Below are 20,277 nucleotides of genomic sequence, written 5' to 3'. Positions count from 1 at the left end.
GAATGGTACATAACAAAATAAATATCTAGGGAAATCCATATCTCAAAACCCCACTATCTGTATTGCATTAATAAAAAATCCAAGATTATAATACAATGCTCTTTCTCACAAGAACAATCCCAACACTCAATAAAATCAATCTCCATCTCACATGCAAGCTCAATCCAAATCCAGGCTTCTTCTCTGCTCTCCAAGCCTCCTATTTCTTTGTGCCCTTGATCAAGGAATTTGGAAAAATACAATATGCTCTGCTCAACCTCAAGCTTAACCTACATAAATATTCCCTATCCTCCCCCTGATGAATTTCTTTGGCCAATACTTAGCAAAATTTCCAAGCCTCCAAGCTTTTAATTCTTTACACAATTCCTGAGATAATTAGCCTATATTTAAAGGGAAATTCCTCAGTTCCTAAATGCATGCACTATCAGTGAAACTTAGAAAAATCTAAAACAAATAGTACATTGTCCCTACACTCTAGTCTCAACTAGGTATTTCTTAGAATCTACATGCATGAGTTTCTAATGAGGGAATATTCAGTTAATTGGTGTAGCACTAGTTGAGTGCACTAATGCATCAACTTAGTGTTAACTCACTATTAGTTATCGAAATAGTTTGGAACTAATTTAACTAGACTTAACTCAATAAACGGAGTTAAATAATTACAACTCATACTTAACTCATCCTGGACCCCTATAATATAGGGAGAACATATACATGACTTCAGCAAGACTTCCAACTCGAAATTCCTAAGCTAATTAAGCTAATTAAACTTAATTAACTATTTACAAGTTGCTATGACAAGGATTACAAATTAACTCACAATTTTATTCAAGAACAAATTAAATTGGAATTTCTAGATTGTATTTTTAACATTTCTTGTTGCTATTTTCAACAGAAAGATGGATAACCTGAACTCGGACTATGCTTTATATATTCCACTACACATCAACTTTCACCATGGCGCAGTCAGTGTTCTCCTTAAATATCTTGTTTTGGTTCCTAATAATTTTTCAACGGGGGCCATCACCTCCAGAATCTGAAATTGAAGATAAATAGAGATATGGAATTTAACTTAAGACACTATTGACCTCGGTACATTTTAGACTACTTATTTAAATAACTGGAATTTTTTTCCAGAAATTAGTTATGACAAATGATTGCTTATTTGAAAGCATTTTAAATTGTATACTATATATATACGTGTTCCATACCATTTCACATACATCATACTTGACACCTAACTACAGATCAATCAAACAAAGAGACCAATACTGTTAGAGATACCCATTTTTTGTGCCTTTCTGCCATTTCAGCCTATCTACCATCGAAATAAAGGATATATTTTGTCAATTTAAACTTTAGTAGAGAAATGTCTCATGGTTAAATAATTTGTAAAACGATCTATCAAAAAATGAGCATCCCCAAAATTGTGTATACAATAAAATTATTTTACTTGAAAAATACTACAAATTAGATAAAGATGTTAGATTTGAGGATTTAAAAAAAATATTGGCAAAATTGCTTACTTGAATGCAAATGTTTTCAACTTGGCGGTTTTTTGGGGCTAATTTTCATGTGAAATTTCCTCTGCACGCTAGGATGTTGATCAATTTCTTAGGGATATTGGAGAAGCAACTTTAATTGTGTTGACCATTATAAATAATGTGATTTTGTATTAGATCATGGCTTTGCTAAATAATTGTAATATTGTTCTAGAGAAACTTTATTGGTTTCCATTTCGCATTACCTTATATTTTTTCTCAACAATCAAGTTTCGTCCTCTGTGCAGGGTCAACATAGTATATTATTGAGAAAATAATTAGCTTTGATTGAAAAGCTGAATATTTATTTATATGAAAATAATCTCATCAAAACTAGAATATTTCTTAGAAAAAAGAGAGTCTTACAAGCTTTTGTGCAAGTACATCCTGTTTTTTCTTTATGCGAGGCCTTATAATCATTTTCCATGTACAGATAAATGTAACAATAGGATTGATAGGAGGTATGATATTTTATCCTATGTTTGAAGCTCATAAAGAGAAATTTTGAATGTTCTACGACATATAGCCATGTATATTTTGTATATCTGCTAGAAATATTAAATATACAATTGTTTTTCATGAAAGAAATTAAAAACCCTACAGTTATGAATGCAAAAAACTATTGTATGTTTCCGTTTCGGCTCATGATTTGTCTCAATGCATCCTAACCTATGCTAAATAGATAAATTTACAAATTCAAGCAGGAATACATAACCCATCAATCCTTCTCTTAGAAGCATCAGATTACATGATACAAGATTGCTCTTACCTTACGAACCACTCTTTCTGGTGACTTCATTGTTGAGTTCACTACCTTAAACATGGTCTTATTGTTTTGAGAATTACGATGAAGTGATGTAGCAATCCCCTAGCCTAAAATTATTTGGCTTGGCCTATCCTTTTTTCCTCAATACCTAGATGTAAGGAAGATAGTAAAATCCGCAATTAAATACGTAGTTACAACCATTACTTTCAACATCCCTCCCTCCTTGATATTTAGCTAGCTCACTTTTATTATATCAGTTTCCTTCTAGAAACAACTTGAGCTAAGGTAAAGAAATGAACAAGACCTTAGATTCTCCATTTATGTTATGATTAGGTGTTTCTTTATAGTTGTCAAGCCCTTAAGGTGTGTTTCTTCTTTTCCTTACTGGAGAGAACTCTCTGGCACTACTAGCCACATTTCTTTCAGTTAATATTCTAGACACTGTCTAGGCTAATGCATATAGATTGGCCTTTAGATGGATACCTTTTTGTAGGGAAATATTAAACCTTCACCTCTGCAATTGCATATGATCTACTACATTTGCACAAATCTTTTCATAAATCTCCTGCAGTAGAGCATTCTTAGCAATTAAAATAGCTAGGGCAAGGACTTATTATTCTGCAACCCCTCTTTTTTATTCATCATCTACCATTTTCATAGCTACTGACCGGTTATCAAAATTATGTTTTTATACATGTTTCTAATTTTGTTACTTATAAGGGGATATTTATATTGAATCTTAATGTCTACCTTGTAGAACACTTACATTCAATATTAGGTTTATTAAATTCATTGAATCTATGGCAGTAAGTAATTTTAGAATTAAAATATTTCATATTCAAATTGCATCCTTAAATTAATGCTACTACTAGGTCACATTTCTAAGAGAATGAAAATTCATGGTTCATGTAATGTCCCCCCTTTCCTAAGTCTACTTAGAAAATGAATAGAAGGTTAATTATAGGATTGACTAAAAATGTTTATTGACCATGTTTCTAATTATGTTATATTTATGTTACTTCTAGATTGTACTTTATTGGTAAGATAACATTAATAGTCTTAAGTATTGAGTAGATTAGTGTATATGTTATGATTGATATTTCCTTGAACATGAAACATATACTTATGTTGTCAACAAATAAGAGTTGTGCTAGATGAGGAAGGCTTACGAGACTCTTAGTGGTGTTGATTAAATGAAGAGGTAGAAGATGGAATCCAAACTAAGCATCGTGAAATATTTATGGAACAATTTTAAATTTTGATATTATATTACTTGCATACTATATCTACATGAATGTGTAGTGACATTATTTCATTTATCTAAGAAATGCAATTCATTAGTTACCTAAGGAGTATAGAAGTGGATATGGCTCTTTGGGATAACTCTAGTGTGGTAGTCAAATAATAAATATCCATGGAGGTTATATCATAATAGTAAGCAATCAATTGTTATGTGTGTGGTTATTTCATGTGTAAGATATATGGAGAAGCCTTTCCAACTTTCCAATTCATGGTTGTGGGTGATAGCCATTGAATTCTTAATGGAGATATGAAGTGACAATTGAGAAATAAAGTCTCAATAGAGGCATGGAATTTCAATTCGTACAATATTTGGTTTAATTGGGAAGCATGTAATAAGCTAGGATGACCATACTCCCCAACAACTAATTCTTCCAAATACAAAACTAAGCTAACATGAGACCTTAAAATTGAATTAATTACAAATAAACTACCCACATTAAGAAAGCTCCTAAAAAATACTATTAGTTATGTCAAGTCAAGTGAGGTAAGTCCTAAAACTTTAATGGTTAAGACAGGTAAACCTATATATACAATAGGTCTTGATATTCCTATATATCTAGTAGTTCATATTTCTCATATTTACTTATCTAAAATTTCAATAAATCCATAAAGATTAGGCGTCTCACATTCACCCACCCCCAACCACCCCACGAAATATGAAAGGGTGTTAGTGAGAAAAAGCATAATTATGAAGTTTTGCAACGATTTTATTTCCTTCGGATATTTTGATGGTTATATCAGTATCATACAGCAGTATGTCACCAATGTATGTTAAGGAGGAATCAAGGACTAATTGAATGCATGGGCCTAGTAGGGTTACAAAATATAGAGAAGAGATTCTACTAGAGAAGTGTCAAATGTGGTGCTAGGATTTCAAATGATGTGGGAGGGAGCACAACAAAAATACAACGTGAAGAGAGAATCATGTAGAGAGATAGATGGGGGACTAGAGGAGACACCAAAAGTCATGAAATTTTCCAAAGCATGTAAGTAGGAGAAATAGAAAAATGGAAGTCAAAGTGTAGAAATTTGGTGATAGAATTGCAACTGCTTAAGAATTTTTTATCTAAATAAAGGCAGACAATTTGACTCTACTGATCTACAGAATTAATTCACAATTTAGAACAATATTCACAAACACGCAATAAGAAAAACCACATATGCATAATATTTTCTAGGAGAACCCAACTGGGAAGAAACCCCTCAAGCCTCCTTGCATTAATTAGATGAATAAAGATGTATTACATTTTATTTCTCACATTGAGCATAACCTGCAACTGAATAACCTATATCTATGCTTAATGAAAAACTATGACCCAGACTTAGTCAATTTCTGCCTCTATGTGAGCCCCTATTTTCTTTCACAATCTTGAATAATTAGCCCATATTTTTAAGAATTTTTGTTATGAAACCAGCGCACAAAAAGATAGAAAAGATGGATCAACGCCTTATAAATAAGCCTCTTCGAGGGGGAAACCTCCTTTACATTACACAAATGAAAAATTCTTGGATGATACAAATGAAAAGACCTCCTTTCTATATATAGGAGTCTAAGGGGTCATAATATAATCAAAGTCGACATAACAATAATAATGTAAGGGCACAATAATAACAATAGTGGGCTTCTATGGGGCACAACACTAACAATATGGGGACTACATGGGCACAATAATATAATAAAGGGATTGTACTAATAACAATAAGGGGCTACACTAGTAGTATAGGGACCTAACACTTTTCCTTCAATTGATTACACAATCCCCAAGGATTGATCATCTGACTACATGCAACACATGTACACTCAAACTAGTTTACAACATCTTGTTACAGTGCCTTGGAATCTCCACCACATATGAGGAACTGAAATTCCTTGCATGCACTAGTTATTTTAGTCTCATTGCTCAATTAACTAGATGATCATCGAGTTATGCTATAGTCCCACTGCACAACTGACCTTCCACTAGTTCCATTAACTGTTAGAACTAGTTTAACTAGACACAACTAGAAATAAGTAAATTGGATTACTAAAATTTAGCAATCACGCATGCTTAACTAAACTCTAAGACCTATAACTAGAATTTATTGAGGTAACTAAGTGACAAGAGCCATGTCACACAACTTAACTACCTCCAGGTTGTTTGTTGATGTGGAGATTCAAATTTTCTCAATTTGACCAAGCTAAAGTCAAATTTAGCCTTTCTTGCTATACTTATCAGCACTCCCTCTTAGTAAGAAAGGGATTATAAACCACCCCAATACTACACCTGTGGAATTCAAACTTCCCTCTTGAAAAATCCTTTTTTAAGATGTCACCATCTTGTTCCTCTGTCCAAATGTATTGTAGTAACATTATTCTCCTCTGCACACAATCTCGTAAATGATATACTAGATATCCATATGATTGGATCAATCGTTGAATACCACATTCGGAGAGCTTAATGCAACTTTGATTATCACAATATATCATAGTTGGATCCATCATATGACCAAATAGTCCCACAAGTATCTTTCTCATCCACATCACCTCACATAATGCTTTACTTGCAACCATGCATTTTTCTTTTGTCAAGTTGAGTGCCAAATATTTTTTCTTTGTGTTGTACCAGGAAACTGGTGCAAACCCAAAAATAAAAATTCCATGTGAGGTACTCTTTTGGTTGGATGGAATCCCTACCCAATATGCATATTTGAAGCCACAAAAATTCACTCCCTCTATTCTTCTGTACCATAATCCATATTGGGTAGTGCCTCCCAAGTACTGTAAAACATGCTTCACTACCTTCCAATAAAACTTGGTTGGCCTAACCATATATTGGCTCAACTGGTTGGTTTCATAGCACATATCTAGTCATTTTTTCACAAGATACATCAGTGCACCCATTAACTATTGATAAATGGTATCATCCACCTATTCACAAGAGGTGGCATTCTCTTTCCTCCAATTGGTTGCTAGAGGAATCTCCATGGGTTTACAACTCTCCATGTGAAATATTTGTAGTATCTCGGTGGCATACTTTCTCCGAGACAAACAATTCCTCATCACCTTTCCATACTTCCAGCACAAGGAAGTAGTGCATGAGACCCATGTCCTTCGTTTCAAATTCCCTTGCAAGGTCCTCTTTGCAGGAGTTGATTAACTTCTCATCACCTATTAATATTAAATCATAAACATATAAAACAATGATAAGAAATTTACCTTCTAACCAAATATGCTAGAGGTTCACATCTGATTCACTTTTGATGAAGCCCAAACCAGCGAGATAACTATCGATATTGGTGTACCAAGCTCAGGGTGCATGTTTGAGACTGTACAATGCTCCCATGAGTCTACACACATGAGACTCCCAATAAATTTTCTCAAAACCTTATTGTTTCTCTATGTACACTTCCTCCTCAATAACATCCATCTTGTGGATCTTCCACCCCATCTGGGAGTCTAGTGTAAGAATTTATCTGATGGATGAGTACCTTCCTATGGGAGAAAAGGTTTCCTCATAGTCAATTCCCTCAACTTGAGAGAATCCTTTGGAAATAAATATGGCCTTATACTTCTCTATGCTTCTGTCTACTGCATGCTTAACATTGAAGGTGCATCTTGAACCCATAACTTATTTATCTAACGGTCTTGGGACCACTTCCAAGGTAATGTTCTTCATTATAGATTCATATTCTTCAACCATTGTGTTAACCCATACTATTTTCTCAATTGCTTCCTCAAAATAGGATGGCTCAATATCTAAAAGCTCAATCATTAGATCCATGTAGCTAGTGTACCTCTCAGTGGACCTCATTCTCCTATGAAAATTTTATGGAGCTCCCACTTTCTCCCGTGCATCCTACACTGATCAATGATCTTTCTTGGTTCTTTTGTTGCCTTCTCTCAATGGTTCTACTTGAGTGGATGTCTCTCATTTTACTCCCCTGTGATCCTCCATTTGTGTCTAATTCACAAGTTCCTTAGGCTTCTCCCGAGGCTTCTCCTTTAGAGCTAACAACTCCTCTTCTAGTGAGATATGAAACTCCTTCTCAAGAGAGAACCACATCACTTTCTCCTCATCAAAATTTACATCCCTTCGCAAAAATATCATTCTGAGGAAAGGTTAGTACACATGGTAGTTGTGTGAATTTTTGATGTAACCCACAAAAACTCCCAACTATGTTGTTAGCTCAACCCTTTTCCTAAAATATTTGGAGACATGGCATTAAACATAGGTTCCAAAAATTATGAAGTAAGACACATCGATATTTCTCCCTGAGAAATCCTCCTATGGTGTAATCGTACCAAAATTTTATGAGGAATCTGGTTTTGTAAGTCGACTGCTATGTTACATCGCTCTTCCCACAAATGCAGTAGTAGGCCTTGGTCACGTAGCATAGCTCTCACAAATACCCCAATGTTATAATTCTTTCCCTCAGCTACCCCATTCTGTTGTGGGTTGTGGGGTGATGTAAGCTCACTTTGAATGCCTTATTTCACATACTCTCCTCCATTATCACGCCTGAGACCCTTCACCTTCTTGTCGATCTCCTTCTCAACTAGTGCCTTGAATTCTAAAAACTTTTCAAATTTCTCATCCTTCTTCCGCATGAAGAAGATCTAGCACTTCATTGAGAAATCATCAATAAAAATAATAAAATATTTGTATCTAGCAATGGAGGTTGTCAATAAAGGTCTACAAACATTAGAGTGGGCCCTTTCCAAGACTACATGTTATTTTTTGTCTCGTTCATGGAATGTGGATTTCACATACTTCCCCAAGGTAAAACCCTTACAAACATATTGATGCTCAAGTACTCCTTTAGGGATGCTAGCGGTTATTTGCTGCATAATTTTCAGGGCCCCATGGTGCAAATGGCTCAATATTTTATGCAAGAGCTCACTGACATTGTGAATCTCTACTTTCTCTTTGGTACTGCTTACTTTAGCACAATATTCCACATCCAATTTATACATGTTCTTCACATGAAATCTAATCTGATTCACATGTCCAATGGCTATGTGTCTCAAGAATTATTTCATTTTATTGAAGATCAAATCATAAGCACGGTCTTCCAAAACTACTACAAAGTTGAGATTCTTCTTTAGTCCTGGAACAAACATGAAATCTTTGTGGTAAAGAGGGGTTCTTGAATCCCTCTTAAAGGTTACTATACTAATCTAGATAATATTGTACCTTGCATTGTCCCCAAGCTCAATATGCATCTTGAGATATTTCTCTTCTAGGTCACTGAAAAACTCTCTACACGGTTTCATGTGGATCAAGGCACCTGAGTCCAGGTACCAAACGCTCTCCATCACCATGGTGGCCATGCATGTGATAAGGGTGAAGTCTATATCAAACTATTAAGCTAACGGCTCACATGTTGCTCCTCCTCGATTCCTTTTTCCAGAATTTTTTTGTGGAGACTTTACATCATAATGCCTGAATTCATGACAATTGAAGCTTTTTATTATAGGTTTTAACCCCATACAGAAATTACCTACATATGAATTCTAAAACACAGAAAATAAACAATAGCGAGAGCATAACACATAAAACACATATACACACAGATTTTCCCCTAAATCCCAAAATCGGGACTACCAGCTTGATTTTTCATTATTTTCCTTTTAATGTTATAATACATATGTATACATGCCGAAGCATCCAATACCATCAACCGAAAACCATTGCACCCAAAACCATGTGTGAAAACCATGCAAAAAACCATAGGTAGGTCCGCCCACCTAATATAGGGTCCAAAAAAATTTCCCCAGGGCACCACCTTGGACCCCGTAGAGGGGGGCTACCCACCCCCATCAAACCCCCTGTGATCCCCCGCTGCACAATTGGCACAACGAAGGGGGGGCTCCACCCCCCCTCTAACCCCTCAGTTAAATAGGGTAGCTAGTCATGTAAAGCATATAACACAACCCAATATTATCCCACTTGTTTTTTTATTTCCACAAGAGAGCTTAGTCATTTATTCAAACCTACAATGCCCATTGTTTGTCTACACCAAGAGAACTTCTCAGAGCTCACAATTTTGTCAATGCATCTGTAGTATTCTTCAAAGTGTCCACGTTTACCGGCAACACATTTTTGCCTTCTATAATATCCCTCACAAAGTGATATTGAACATCAATGTGCTATGTGTTTGGTAAGTAGGATTCTTTAACAAGAACATTGCACTTTGGCTATCACAGTCTATCCTTATAGTTGCCTGCACTAACCCCATACTTGAACACAATCTGTGCAACCAAACTGCTTACTTGCTTGCATGAGTGCCTGCCATGTATTATACCTCTGTAGTTGATAATGCCACTACAGATTATTTCTTACTCATCCAGTTGATTGCACCTCCAAATAGGTTAAACATATACCCACTTGTAGATCTTCTCTAATCCAGATCTCTAGCCTAGTATACATCAACAGAGCCACAGATATCCAAAACTCTGTCCAATCCTAGTCTTCCTTGGTAGCACAAACCATAATCACTAGTGTCAACGCAAATACCTAAAAACCCGCTTCACTATTGTCCAATTTTCCTTTCCTGGTTTTAACATAAACTTGCTCAATACTCCCACTGCATGTGCAATGTTTGGTCTAGTACAGACGATCACATACATCAGGCTACTGACTTCACTTGCATATGGAACACGGGACATGTCCTCTTCCTCTTATTGTGTCTTGGGACACTGTTCAACATATAACTTTACACCAACAGGAATAGGAACCTTCACCTGTTTACTATCTTGCATATTAAACCTCTGTAGTATTGTCTTGACATACTTCCTTTGGTTTAACCATAGCTTCCTCTTTTCTCTATCTCTTTTAATTTCCATGCCCAAAATATACTTTGCAGCACCAAGATCTTTCATGTTGAATTTGGAGGACAATTGGGGGTTCAAATCCTGGATAACTTCTTTGTCATTTCCAACCAGTAACATATCATCCACATACAACACTAGATAAATAACACAATAACCAATTAATTTAAAATAAACATAGTGATCTGCTTGCTTTTTGTGAAGCCAAGTCCCTATATAAATGTATCAAATTTCTGATACCACATCCTTGGCAACTGTTTTAACCCATACAGAGACTTTTTGAACTTGCATACCAGTTCTTTCTTACCCTTCACCGCAAAACCTTCAGGTTGCTTCATGTAGATCTCTTCCTCCAAATCCCTGTGAATAAATTGTTTCTTCACATCCATCTATTCTACCTCAAAATCAAAATAAGCAGCAACAGATAACAGTAATCTAATAGAAGATTCCTTGGAAACAGGAGAAAAAATATCACCAAAATCAATTCCTGGTACTTGGGAGTAACCTTTTGCTACCAACCAAGCTTTGTATTTCTCCACCTTTCCTTCTGCATTTGTCTTCTTCTTGAACACCCATTTTTTCCAATGGATTTCCTTCTAGTTGGCAACTCCACCAGATCCCAAGCATCATTTTTGCGCAAAGATGACATTTCATCAACCATGGCCTCTTTCCAGAGTTTTCCATCCTCTGAATCTATTGCTTCCTTCATAGTCTAGGATCACCATCAATAATAGATAAAGAAAAATTTGAACATAAAGTAGATGGACTATACTTTTCTGGCTGCCTTCTTTCTCGAATTGATCTTTTCACACCTAGAGTTTGTGGATCTTCATCTTTTGATTCCTCTTCTGCTATAGAGTCTGATTCTTCTTTCATAAGCTTAAACTCTATCTTCTCAGGTTCTTTTGGTTGGACTTCATGTTTAATAACATCTTTCACCTCTTTGAACACCACATCTCGACTGTACACAACCTTCCTTGTTATTGGGTTCCAAAGCTTATAACCCTTTAAACCATCCTTATACCCAATAAAGGTGCACTTTTCAGATTTACTATCCAACTTGGTTCTTTTGTCCTTTGGAACATGTACATATGCATCAAATCCAAATACCCTCAGATGTGAAAGAGAGGATTTCTTACCAATGCATACCTCTTTTGGAGTCTTATCCTCCAATGCTGATGAAGGTGATCTGTTGACTAGGTAACATGTTGTCTCCACCACCTCTGCCTATAATTCCTATCCTAACCTGACACCACCAAGCATGCTTCTTTCCCTTTCCATCAACGTCTTGTTCATTCTTTCTGTAACTCCATTTTGCTCAAATGTGTATGGATGTTGGGAGCGGGATCCCCCAAGGATAGTTTTGGGGCTAAAAGCCCATGTTTTGGTCAAATTTTGTAATAAACTTGTAAAGACTCCACATTTTGTGGTCACGGAGTGTGAAGGTGTCATAAGTCTTAAAGGGTTGTCTGCCCTTAGATTTTTAAAGTAAAGTCAGCTGCAAAAGATCTACCCATGGTTCACGGACCATGGGATTGTATAAAAAGAGCTAAGCTTTAAGTAGTTAGACACACAATATCATGTAAGAGAGTTGTAGCTCTGAAGGAAAAGGTCTAAGTTTGGGGTCATAGCGTAGGTAGAGGCTCTGCGGCTGAGTGCACAGAGGCCTAGGGTGGAAGCCCGCAGCTGAGTGTGTAGACCCCTACAGTTGTGTGCGTAGTGTGGATAGAGTCTGTAATCACTTGGAAGATATCAATAAAGAGAATTATTCTGCAATTTATGTATAAAGGTACCTGTCCAGCCACTGTTCCTTTGTCAGTCACGGACTTTCGTTTTCCTATACTACGAATTCATGGATCTTCCTATCCAACCAGTCTCCAATCTCTTTCTTAGTCAAATTTCAATGGTATGACATCAGACATCTCTTATCCAGATTCTAGTCCTGGCAACAGAACCATTCGTTGGCTTGAGGGGGGCCTGACCCAGGTTTAACGTTAATTAGCCAAACAAATCCCTACACTACTGGCCCTTTCGGCATCAATCCCAAGAGCGCAGACTGAAGTCTCACCCGAAGTAGTATGGGGGGATGCTGGAATCAAGTTTCTGCACCCTGAGATGGTCGTGATATCTTTATATTCCTTCTATTCATGCCTTCACGCAGGTCACTTAGTTCTAGCACTCTGTCTACCTAACCCCTTATTCCTCCCTTCGATAACTCTGCGAAAGGGTATGGCTAACCTTCGTGCAGCCCTATCCTTCGATTCATATGCTTCCACACTGCTAAGGCATCATATTGCACAAATTTCCCAGTTATCTTAAGAATATTACTTATCTTATTTGATATTCATATTTAGCACTACATAAACAGATGTCCTTATTTGCATTCAGTTAACCAACATAATTACACACATTCTCACATCACATAAGAATTATAAAGGAAACTCATACATAACATGTCAAGATGCATTAACAGGAACAAAGATACAGAAATTGCAGAATACTTTTCTTTATTGATATCTCCCAAGTGATTACAGACTCTATCCACCTTGCACACATAGTTACAGGGGTTCACGCACTTAACTACGGACATCTACCTGTTGAAGCCCCGAAAATCAGGTCTACAACAAGGGGGATACCCACCCAGTTCAGACCTTGGTTAGCAGCTTCTTTTCGGTTTGGTGTAGTGGGTCTGATTGGGTGGGTATCCCCCTTCTTGTAGACTCGATTTTCAGGGCTTCAACATATTTGGCACTAGAAGGTGGGCCCCAAACTATCAAATGGCAAGTAAATCTAAATCTAAATACCATTGTGAGAATAAATCACCCTCATCATCTCCCCCGACTTCTCCATCACATTTAGAATATTTAAATCTTGAGCGAGAAGTCGATAAAACAACAACCACTGCCACACACTCGAATATTTCGGAGAAATCTACAATTAAACCTCTTGAAGTTGAATCTTTGATCCATAAACTTCAGCGATTTTCTATATCTCCCCAAAAATCTAAAAAATCTCAAGGCAGTGTGACTTCGCAATATAATCCTTCTCATCCTCTTACTAGATTGAAGAGTGAAAAGTTTGGTATTGAACCAACTGAATTACCTCTACCCACGAGGAAGAGAGCAAGGAAAACACCTAAAGGGTCTGATAGCGAGACTCTTTTGTCATCATCATCCATCTCAAACTCTCCACTGCGAAGTCAACCATCCACTCCTCCACTTCAAATTATTATCCACCAGATCACTGGAACTTCAACATCTACTTCTCAATCATCTGGAATAGTAATATCCTCATCTTCCCAACCACAAGGATCATCTTCTACACTTTCATCTATTAGTAGTTCAACAATGGACCAAACTCCATGGAATAACCCAAGGGTAGTCTTAATGCCTGCGTCCTTGAGTCAATTACCGACCCATCCTGAAAAATGGCTGCCTAAGTTTAATCCTGAAGTAGGCATGCTAGTAGAAGAACACATAAACAACTTTATGTTATCTATAAATCTCAATGGGGTTACCAATGAAGACGCTGTCATCTGGCTCTTTCCTTACACTTTGCAAGGATTAGCCGGATCATGGTATTTCTCATTACCATCTGGATCTATTACTAGTTGGGATATTTTCCAAGAATAATTCTTGACTAAGTTCGGTGATGATAGGTCTACTGTGACTCTGATCAATGACCTTTCTAACCTTAGGGCTAAATCAAGGGAACTTGTCAAAGATTTCAATTCACGTTTCAATAAACTTTTGAACAAAATTCCTACCGCCTCCAAGCCTAGTGAAGAAGTTCGAAGTGAATGGTACATATCTGCTCTACCATCAAACATAGCAATCTTCATCGATAGAGATAACAAAACAACTTTAGCTGACAATATGAAGGAAGCAATAGCGGTAAAGAAACGTATCATAGCCTTAGAAAAGAAAAACGTTGTAGACGAACAAAAATCTAAGGTTACTTTTAAAGAAGATCCAAAGGAAAAACAATCGAAAGACCCATTCAATTTAGAAGGATTGCAAAAGGTTTTGAAAACCATTTCTAACAAAATGGTTGACATTAAGAAACAGGTAGCATAAACTTCTTCTAAAAAGCCTTACAAGCCTTATAGGAGAAATCCTTCAACTGATTCAAAGCCTCCCAATGCTATCACAAATGCTGAATCAGAAGAAGAAGAAGAAGAAGAAATTTCCAACGAAGAGCCTATTAATGAAGAAGAAGTTGTAAAAGTGCAGGGAATGTGGGATTTCATTCTCCCTGACGAAGAGGATCAAGAGGCATCATCGGTCCGTACTAGAAGTAGAAATCAACTCGATCCTCCTCAACCTACTCCTAAGCCAAAGAGCGCAAGCTCAATGACTAAGGATAAAGTCGTAGTTAAGAAAACGTCACCCAAAGCGACTCAAACTAGCCTAGTCCAAATAGATTCACCAACTCCATCTTAAACATTGATTGTTTCTGATGAGATGGAATATAATATCGTAGAAGAAATGAAGAAGACTAAGGCTAACATTACTTTTTATGAATTGAGCAAGTTAAAACATCAACAAAAGCTACTTTTGAGAGAGTTACAGGCAATACCAGTTGCACCTCTGCCTGCAGCTATAATCTCACAAGCTTCTCACGAGATGGGAAGACCTCCAAATACTATGACTAGTAAAGTTGATCCAAATGACATCGCTCTAATTGGAGGAAGGTCAAGATCTCATACTCCCCCACTTCTTCTTACTTATGAAGTTTTCAACAAAAATTTGCATAATTGTTTAGTTGATTCAGGAGCTTCATCCAATATCTTACGTAAATCAATATGTGCAAAGCTGAATGTTCAACCTAAAAAATCTGCAATACGTATAGTTCAGCTGGACTGGTCGTAGGTTGAAGTGATCGGAGAACTAAATCAGGTTACCATAAGGTTGTCATCTAATCCAAAGGTATGCCAAGTTATTGATATTTTAGTTGCAGACATTCTAGAATTTGATGGCTTAATTCTTAGCAGGGATTGGTCTGAAAATATTCATGGATATTTTGCAACCAATTGGTCACATATGTGGCTCCCTTACAATGGCAAACCAAATCAAATAAAGGTTGAGCGAGAAAGTCATAAAAAATACATAGTAACAGAATTGGAAGGAGAAAATGAACCTGTAGCATATAGTAACAATATAATTGGCAACTATTCTGTTGACTTTTTCTTAGGAAATTTCAATGCTCATACTTTGCCTTATTTGGAACATTTTGTTTTATCTCAAGTAGAAAATGTTTCTCAAACAGATAATTCTAAATATATTAATTTCATAGATAGTCCTGTAAATAAATCTTTATTTTGGAAGTTATTTTTTGATGGTTCTAAGTCTAACGATGGAGCAGGAGCAGGATGCGTATTAGTTAGCCCAGAGGGAAATAAAACTATGCTAACTTGTAGAATCGAGTTTGATTGCACCAATAATACTGCAAAATATGAGACTTTAGTCCAAGGATTATACAAAGCAATCAGATTAGATATCAAGTATCTACAAGTCTTTGGAGATTCTGAAATTGTAATTAGACAGGCACGAAATACTATACATTGTCTATCAGGTCATTTAAAGCACTATCAATCTTTAGTACAAGATCTTACTGAACATTTTATAGCATTCAATAGTTCATCAATTCCTAGAATCCAAAATGCTAGTGTTGACCTCTTGGCAAACGTAGCTTCCAAGATCATTCCCTCAAAAGACTATAGCCCGGATAGATTCTCATTTGAATTGATTTTTAGACCCTCAATTCCTGATAACATTACCAATTGGAGAATTTTCAATGATGATCCTAATATTGTAAACTTCCTCACATCAGAGGGATCTTACAGTAATCAAATTATAGATGAAGACCAACATGACAAACAGTTGCAACAAGATAGCACTAATAATGCTATTCCAAAATCGGTAGTCAAATTGGAAGACTTATATGATTTGAAAGACTGACTCAAAAGATCTACTAATTCAAAACTTCAAAGTTCAACTCTAAACTATGAATTAGTAAATCTAGGAACTGATACCAAGCCACGAAATATCAATCTAGGTCTTGGTCTAGCCCCTAAAGAAAGATTAGCGTATGTTTGTCTCTTGAAATAATACAAAAGTGTCTTTGCCTGGAACTATGATGAATGTAAGACTTACGACACTTCTATCATTCAGGATATTATCCCAATGATAGATGATGAAAAACCTGTCCAGCAAAAGCTGAGAAAAATCCACCCTAATTTGGAAAATCAGATTAAATCTGAGCTTAATAAATTATTGAAAGCCAAAATCATTTTTCTCGTTCGACATTCTAAATGGGTTTCCAATATGGTTCCCGTTAGAAAGAAAAACGAAGACATTAGAATTTTCATTGACTTTCGAAATCTTAAAAAGGCCTGCCAAAACAATAATTTTCCTTTGCCTCCCATGGAGCAAATTTTACAAGCAGTTGCAGGATTAGAATTAATGTCCCTTTTGGATGGTTTCTACTGCTACAACCAAGTTTTGGTCCACCCTGATGATCAATTAAAAACCACATTCAGAACCAAATGGGGCACTTATGCATATCAAAAGATGCATTTTGGTCTGATTAACGTTGGCGCCACATTTCAAACGGCCATATAACTGTATATTCCAAGAAACGAGGCAATCATCTTAGAGATTTGAAACATATCTTCCAACGTTGCCAAAGGTATGGAATTTCACTTAATCCAAAAAAGTCGTTTTTTGCAATAAGTGAAGGAAAACTTCTTGGATTTATAGTGTCAAAATCTGGAATCCATACCGATCCTAACAGAATCAGGGAGATTTCCCAAATATCCTTGCCTCACAACAAGAAGGCTATGAAATCCTTCCTTGGCCAAATTAACTTTGTAAAGAGATTTGCTCCAAGCTTTTCAAGGATCATATCTCCCTTACAAGAAATGATTAAAAAGAATTCAATCTTTAAATTGGGCCAAGAAGAATATGAAGCATTCAATCTGATTAAACAAGCGATTATAAACGCTCCATCTTTAGCTACTCCAAATTTCTCTGATCCTTTTATTTTGTATAAATTTGCCTCTGATAGATCATATGCTGCGATACTCACTCAAGCAAATCAAGATAAGGTGGAAGCCCCAATTGCCTTTTCCAGTTCTAATCTACAAGGGGCCGAATTAAATTATTCTAACATCAAGAAGCAAGCTTATGCTGTTTTCAAAGCGATCAAACATTTTAGACCCTTCTTTCTTAAAACCCATACAAAAATCATTGTGTCGTTTCCAGCGGTAATAAATCTTTTAGTACAGAAAGATGTGGGTGAAAAGAGAGAAAATTGGGTTACTGCTTTACAAGAATATGACGTTGAAATTAAACCAGCAAATATTATAAAAGGTCAAGGCTTTTGTAAAATGTTGGCCGGAGCATCGCTTATTTCTAAAATACCGTCTTCAAAAGTACAAATATATGAGGTAAGCCTAAACGATATTGAATCATTATACGTTGATATCATATTTTATCTAAAGAATGGATATGCTCCTTCAAACCTAGATTATACAAAGAAAATAGCCCTAAGGTTGAAGGCCAAGCAATATCAACTTGTAAACGATGTACTTTTTAGGATGAATTATGATTTTGTTCTCCTTCGATGTCTCGAGAAAGCTGATGCTGAAAAGGTGTTGCAGGAACTCCATGATGGACCAACAGGTGGACATTATGCTGGAGATACTACAGCACATAAAATCCTGCGCGTAGGATACTATTGGCCTACACTATTCAAAGATGCACATAGATACGTAAGGAAATGTTAATTTTGTCAAATTGCTACTGGAAGACAAAAGAAACCATCATTGCCTTTGCAGCCAGTCAATATCAATCAACCTTTTGATCTATGGGGATTGGATATAATAGGTGAGATCATTCCTCACTCTTCCAAATAGCATAGATATATCCTTACAACTACATATTATTTTACTAAATGGGTAGAATCAATTCCTCTCAAGACAGCTAATGTCGAACACATCATTGATTTCATAGATCAATGCATAATCACCAGGTTTGGTTTACCCTCCGCTTTAATGTTTGATAATGCATCGTATTTTTCTAGCAATGCTATGACTGAATTTCCGCTCAAAAGAGGTTCTAAGCTTAAATACTCTGCCAATTATTATCCACAAGGGAACGGGTTAGCTAAATCAACAAATAAAAACTTAATCAGAATCATCAAGCGAACCATTGATCAAACTCATAAGAATTGGCACAAATCCTTAACATATGCTCTATGGGTAGACCGAATAACGCAGAAAGCCTCCATTGGCACTTCTCCCTTTAATTTCGTTTATGGGAAAGAAGTGGTCCTTCCAACTCATCTAGTGATCCCCTCGTTGGCCTTAGTTCAATTTATTGACGAAACACCAACTTCTTCCTTACAACTAAGGTAGTTACAAATCCTTAAGCTAGAAGAGCAACGAGAACAGGCTAAAATAACTCATGTGCATCATCAAGCATTTGTAAAAGCTTCTTTTGATTCAAACATGATATCCAAAAAAGACTTTTAGATAGGGGATCTAGTTGTAAAATGGGATAAGGCTCGAGGAAAAGGGAAAACATACAAAATTTCAATGAATGTGGCTTGGCCCTTTCCAAATCGCAGAAGTCATAGGTCCATGTACCTTTATGTTATAGTATTTAACAGGAAAAGTGAATCTTTACCTGTTAACGGACAGATCCTCAAAAAATACTTTCCATAGGAGATCATTCTTCTATTTTTGTAAATTAGCTTTTCCTTTATTTTGATAATAATGGTTACATTTGGAAGTCATGAAAAAGACTAGAATTTCCGTTAAATTTTGTTTTTGTGCTTGTATAAATAGGACTGATTTTAGAAAATTGGACATTATTATTGAAAGATATAGTCAAAGGCTATAAGCTTGAAAATGATACTAGTTTCAACTTTGTAAATTTTGATAAAAAAATGACCTTTAGTTGGAATTTGTTTTATATCAGTCAAATGAAAGGTATCAATAACAAAACAAAGATTCTCTGTAGAAAATCTCTTTCCAAAAACTATACCATTGTCGTCCAGAGCTATTCTTAAGGAAACAATGACATCCTCCCCACCCAGGGAATTATGAGCTTCTAGGAATAATCTAGCGATACACTTTAACTTAAAGAATAAGAGGTCTCATCACGAGCTGACTTATCATGATCATAGATATTATAGCTTGCTGACTTTGCCAAAACTGCATACCACAATAGGGTAATGACTTGAGATTATTGCAATCAAAAGACAAGGGGTCTCATCATGAGCCAGCTTGTTCAACAAAGTTATAAATCAAGTGAATGGCACTGTCATAATTTGTCTACCAAACCAAGGCATTGTTCTTTAAGCATTAAAAGAAAATAAAAGCAATAAGTGTGAACATGGATTTCCATTTGAAAATCATATATTTCTCTAAGTAGGATATAGGATCATTGTTGGGTAAGAGGTAACCCTTTCGAGGCTATAAACGCCTACTGGCAGCAGAGGCTCTACCTACGACAAATGAGCATATTTAAAACTGATTTACAGAGAAGACTTTGTTTTCATCTTTATAAACCAAGTAGTGGCTGATGTAAATACAATTACTAGCTCTACGAATTAAATAACCAAAGTCAACATAGAAGAGACAAACTATCCTTAACAGCTGAAAGCATGGTGTACTTTATCTTTCTATAGTAAAGTTTGATCCTCTAAAAAACCTTATGTTTTGGAAGTTTAGAAAATTCAAAAGAAAAGCAGAGATAACTGGTTCTTCCAAGTGAATCGCCAATTGTTGTAGCCAGCAACAACCCCCCTTCTTATTTAGTATTATCACTAATACTAAATAAGTGGGGACC

The sequence above is a fragment of the Pinus tabuliformis genome, chromosome 2_2 (genome assembly GCF_031772625.1).
Source record: "Pinus tabuliformis cultivar Carrire ecotype Pingquan chromosome 2_2, CPIR1, whole genome shotgun sequence".
Lineage (NCBI taxonomy): Eukaryota > Viridiplantae > Streptophyta > Pinopsida > Pinales > Pinaceae > Pinus > Pinus tabuliformis.
The sequence above is the reverse complement of the archived record's forward strand: the minus strand, read 5'-3'. Positions refer to the sequence as shown.